The sequence below is a fragment of the Cyprinus carpio genome, chromosome B4, assembly GCF_018340385.1.
Source record: "Cyprinus carpio isolate SPL01 chromosome B4, ASM1834038v1, whole genome shotgun sequence".
Classification (NCBI taxonomy): Eukaryota; Metazoa; Chordata; class Actinopteri; order Cypriniformes; family Cyprinidae; genus Cyprinus; species Cyprinus carpio.
This window is the reverse complement of record NC_056600.1, coordinates 27,489,633-27,495,792: the sequence shown is the minus strand read 5'-3', so window position 1 is coordinate 27,495,792 and position 6,160 is coordinate 27,489,633.

Here is a 6,160-nt window from a genome sequence, read left to right as displayed (position 1 = left end):
ATTTGGGTTGTGCAAAAATAATAATAATAATAATAAGCAAATAATTAAGCAAATAATAATAATAACAATAACGATTGGCAGGGATCTCCAGACCAATACAATTAGTGTGCCTCCTCTATTTTAAAACCCACGAGCTGCCACTGTTTCCAAGTAAATAAGTTTAATGCAATTATATAGTTTTTTACGGTGCCCGCGAGGTGACATGGTCTGTTTACTTAGTCTTGTTGTTATATTATGTCGTGGCCACGAGATCATTTTGTCGAGGTAATGACATCCTTTTGTCGTGGCTTCGAGATGCTATGTTGAGGGAATGACATCCATGAGTTTAATGCGTAAACAAACCTGCGTAACCATAGCAGCCCAGGATTATCAAAAATGGATAAAACATTTTTATTAACATTAAACATTTGCGACTAATTATGACCCATTAGTAAAGAAAATCATAGACTCACTTGAGAGGTGGAAAGCATTACCCATTTCCATTATTGGACGCATAAACATTATAAAGATGTCAGTTCTGCCCAAGCTTTTATATCTTTTCCAGTCAATCCCACTTCCGCTACCAACCTCTTTCTTTTTCCACACTTAATAAAACCTTTACAAAATTCATATGGAATGATAAACGACCTAGATTACGCTTATCCCTTCTCTATCTGCCATATGACCGGGGAGGACTTAGAGTACCAAATATTAAACTTTACTATTGGGCAGCCCAACTTTGTACAGCCATGTACTATTTCAAGAATACGGACACCTCTCCGGCATGGGTTGATCTGAAAAAAACAGTGGAAACAACACACTCTTTACAGACATATCTTTATTCTTCCCCAATAAAAACTCTAAAAAAATATACCAAAAACCCTTTTCTTAGAAATACCATATCTGTATGGTATGAAGCACATAACTTTTTAGAGGAAGGAATTAAATTGTCGGGTCTTTCACCAATTTGGGGTAATTCAGTATTCATACCTGGCAGAAACGATATTGGATTTAAAAACTGGATGCTCAAAGGCATTAGTCAAATTAAAGACTTGTATGAAGAAGGTTCTTTGATGTCCTTTCAGTTAATGGTGAAATACTACGGCCTTCCTCAGAATCACTTCTTTAAATACTTACAGGTTAGGAGCTTTGTGTACTCCCAAATGAAAACGTATACAGAACCTCCACTGTCAACTATTGAAAATTACACTTTAAAGCATTTGAACAGCAGGGGTAACTTATCTTCTTTTTACAATTTACTTCTTGAGGGGTCAAAAGAAAATTCTCTATCTTACCTATCTGCATGGGAAAATGATCGCCAGGAAAATATTTCGAAAGAAGAATGGGAAGAATCATGTTTATTTGCCCAAACCCATAGCATCAATACAAGATGCAGACTACTGCAGTATAAATGGCTTTTTAGAACATACATTACCCCAGTAAAGCTAAATAAATTCAATCCAAATATTCCTGACTGTTGTACAAAATGCAGAGAAGAAATAGGTACACTTTATCATTGTATGTGGGAATGTAAAGAGATGCAGAAATTCTGGAAGGAGACTCTTTGTTTGATCTGTCAATTAACAGAAGAAAATGTTCCTCTTGACCCAAAACTGTGTTTATTTCATATGTACCCAAGTACCCTGGTTGTGAATACAAAGAAGCGCAAACTAATAGATTTTAGTTTGCTGCAGGCCAAACGTGTCATTGCATTAAAATGGAAAGAGACTCAAAGACCCTTTTCTAATCAATGGATCAAGGAAATGTCCTCTAATCTTGCTCTGGAAAAACTGACATACATCATCAAAGGGAGGTTAAAAGAGTTTTATAACATTTGGAATTCCTTTCTACACTTCTGCAACCAAGTAAACCTGACAGGAGAATAGAACTCAATGAAAATATCAAGGTTAAATAGTAAATTGCTGCTGATATTGTATGTAAATAACTATTCCCTGTAATAACCCTTTTTTTTTTTTGGGGGTGGGGGGGTGTGTATATGTGTAATTTTATTAATTTATTTGTTTTTATTTAGTTACATATTTATATATATATATATATATATAGATGTATATAGATATATGTTTTTGTATATTTATAATTTTTTTTTTTTTTTTTTTTAATTATTGTTTCTTTTATGTATACTTAAAGTTTGAACACAAACTTTACTATCTAGTTGATGTGAAGTTCAGATGGTTGGATGTCTTGTTTTAATGTTGAGAAAACCTAATAAAACATATGGGGAAAAAAAAAAAACATTAAACATTTAATTTAATATTTGGGTATGTATGTGTATATATATATATTATATATATATATATATATATATATATATATATATATATATATAATGCCTGAAAATTATGCCAATAAAGTTTTGACTTTATGATTGTATTTATGCCATGTGTGATTATAAATGAGTGTGTTGTGTTTTCATTTACAAATGAAACTATGTGAATGATTAATTCCTCAACGAAACACTGTAGTATTTATAATTATGGTCAATTAATTAGCCAAAATAAATTGAAATATATGTTTAATTTAAACTGCATTCCAGCAAAAATTCCAGTCAGCAAAATCAAAGCTTTATTGGCATGTCGAGCATTTACAGTATGCTATTATTTACAAAAGTGTTCAGAACGTCAAGTAAAGAGATCGAAATGAAGGGAAAAAATGATTTTAAATGAATATAAAAATATAACCAATAATAATAGGCTAATAATAATAATATACAAATATTAAAGGAAAAAGACGATCAGTTAATGGACTTACAAGACTGTAGGATGGATAAAAATGTTTTTATATTATGCACTTTATGTAACATTTATTTATGATAAACTTAATTTAAATGCTGACTATAGCATGTAATACAGTCCGGTAGCCAAGGCAAATGTTTAATATAACAATTTAATAATGTAATAATTTCTATTATAAATAATATAATAATTTCTTAATTCAAAATAAAATATTAATTAATCCATCTCTGATAATCCGGGGTTGCTATAGTCACACAGGTTTGTTTACGCATTAAACTCGTGGCCACGAGAAATATATGTCTTTTCCTCAACATAGCATCTCGAGACCATAAAATAAGGATGTCGTTACCTCGACAAAATGATCTTGTGGCCACAACATAATATCACGTTCCAACGAGTTTATATGACGTTCCTTCAAATTAATTTTTCGTGGCCATGACATATTATCACGTTCCCACAAGTTATTATGTTATGGCCATGACAAAACTAAGTGAACCGAAGATGTCACCTTAGGGGCACCGTAGTTTTGGATATGCAAGTAGTTTAAAATTGTAATTGTCTGAACATAGTTCCTTTTAAATTATCAGTTTGGCTGTTTTATTATAAGTACAATTTGCACTCTAGATATTCAAGTTTACAATACGTGAGTTTATAATTGTTCAAGAATGAAATCAATACCTGAAAAAATTAAAAAACACTCATTTCAGTTTGAGAAAATTAATATGAATGTTTTATTTTATAGTGTTGTTAATATTTTTGTATACTGATAAGAATTTACATTTAAAAATAATGTAACATTTTGTTTTAGCACAGTTGTCATAAAATCTATTTTGTCCATTTGGTTCTGTCTTGTTTGTCAAGTCCCGTGTCATGGTGAGTGGGCTCAGTAGCGGTTTTTGGCATGGGCGAACCGGGCAGCCGCCCGGGGCTGCATTTTTTCATGATACATGGGGGGTGTCAAGAGCAGCTAAAAAAAAAAATCCTCTGCACTGCCGCCTCGAAGCGGTTTTCTCTTCTATTATCTATCATTTCACTGTGTGGGGAATTGGCAAATTGGCGCCCCTGGTTGCTGAGAACATGTCGTGCACAGAAGCTGTGTGAGACGGGGAAAGGGGAGCGGAGCGGGGGACAGTTCACCTCTGGATGGAACGGACAAGGGGGGGAACAGGGGATCCACTTTATAGAGCAATACTCTAATGGAATTAGTGGACTAAAGTCAGTCACACCTCGACTTTCTTATAAATACAGGCCTATAGTTCCTGCACATTTTTGTTTTTCTGAATTGTGTGAAATGGCTAATAAAAATAGGTAATACAAAACGATTATATGGTCACCAAGGTTTAGTCTTGGTTTAGTCTTGACTTCTGGTCGTGAGTGACAATGTTGGGGGGATGGGAAAACTGTTGATTGTCGAGTGCCAATTAAACACAGAGATGGAAAGGAAAAGGTCAAAGAAAAGAGGAGAAACAAGCAAAAGATAAAGGTATGCAACTATGTTCTCTCTTTATGATTATTACAGTATCCATACGCCTTATTCAGCCCGCCGTCATTTTGATTCGAAAACAAGGCTGTGAGGGATAGCAGTCAGCAGCGTTCACTATGGCGTATTGTTGTGTAACGGGATGTCAGTCGTTCAGCCGTCAAAATAAAGAGAATACACCATTTCACAAATTTCCACAGGACAAAGAACTCCAGAAAATGTGGATTGTTAAAATTTGACGGGACATAGGACCTAACTTTCAGGTAACAATATTGCATTTATGTAAAAAAAAAAAAAAAAAAAAGACTCTGGATGCTAGTGTAGCGGGGCTACACATAATGGAGATGTCGAATAAACTGTCTGGGGGGCGGGGTTGTGCACATGTCTGTATGTGTGTGTGAGACGATCATGCACAGGTGCGGCTGATAATGGGGAACGATCAGCAGCCTTCATGATTAGTGGCTGGAGAGGATAAAAGCTGATGGATTCTGATAACCTGTGTTGGTAGCCGGAGCCCGAACACGACTTCACGTACTGCAACCCACGAGAGTGGAAATGCCGGTATTACTCCGCATCTGATTCCCCAGATAGCCGCGAGCTGACCACTATCTGTTTGGACGCAGTGAAGATGGCGAAAGAATCATCCCAATGCACTCTATTCCTCGTACTAAAGGGAAGTAGTTTTGCGACTGTCTTACGAACGAGTGGGCTTTACCCCGCGATATTGTTGTGACGAGTTGACTGATTCACTTCCCCCTCCTCGCAGTTCCGGGTGGAGTTTCCACGGTTACCATCCGTGGAGGAACTCTGTCAACGGAAGGCGCGAGATACCCCACATCGTCATAAGGAACGAAGAGACGGAGACGGCGGCAATTCCCTTGTACTGTGATTTTGAACTGTGGACTGGCCGTGAGTGGTTGCTGGGCTGTTAATTCATTCTTGTATAGAAACGGGGGATTTTATTAGATAGACAATGGTTAGGTTGTAAGGTCTGGCTGCTCGCTATACTTTCTTGAACAGTGAATGTGGTGAAAGGGTATTTCTCGGGTAAACGGCTTTTTTTTTTTTTTTTTTTTTTTTTTTTTTTTACGAGGTAACGTAGACTAACCATGTTCCGTACACAACGATGTTCCGTACAGATTGCCTTTTGCCGCCGATTGCTGAATAAATACTTCCGGGTCATATATAAAATATATATCTGTGTCATCTTCATTTTCCCCTCTTTCACCCCCGATCACGACAGAGACCCTCCAACCATTTGTTTCAGTGAGATTTCAGTAAGTTTGCTAGGTGCGCCCACTGCGCTTGAAAATGGACGGTGGGCAAGCTAAACGTGAGACTGCCGCTTGGGTGGGGAAACAACTAGAGCAGCGAAAATGTACATTTCGATTTAATTTATGCTTCTCACAGTATTACAGTCTTTATGAAACGAATATTAGGTTATTACAAATTGATAAATAAATTACCTAAATTTTGTTTTTTTTGTGTATTTGATTTGGGATTGTTTTATTTTAAATTGAGTTTGGTGTGGTGTTGGCTTGGTTCTATTCTTGGGGTGGGGGAAGGGAGATGTTTGTGTTTTCGTATTGTGCTCAGTGATGTTTATATTCATAAAGGATCAAATAAGTTAACATTAACTTACATGAATTTATTGTTTTAACATTTAATTGTCAGGCTTTAATAAATTAAACGAACTAATACTCAATTGATTGTGTTATTTCATTGCCAAATTTTCATTAAGTTAAACTTAACATTAACTTTAACCTAAAGTAAAAGTTAAACACAATGATAGGATATTCAGAGATATAAGTTATTTAATAAGTTTTAATACATCAAGTTAACAGATATAAAACTTTGTGAATAAACAATTTGAAGTTAAGGTTAACAACTATGTTACATGATTAACAATATTATATTTCAAAAGGAAAGTCAGTAAAGCGAAAGAAAG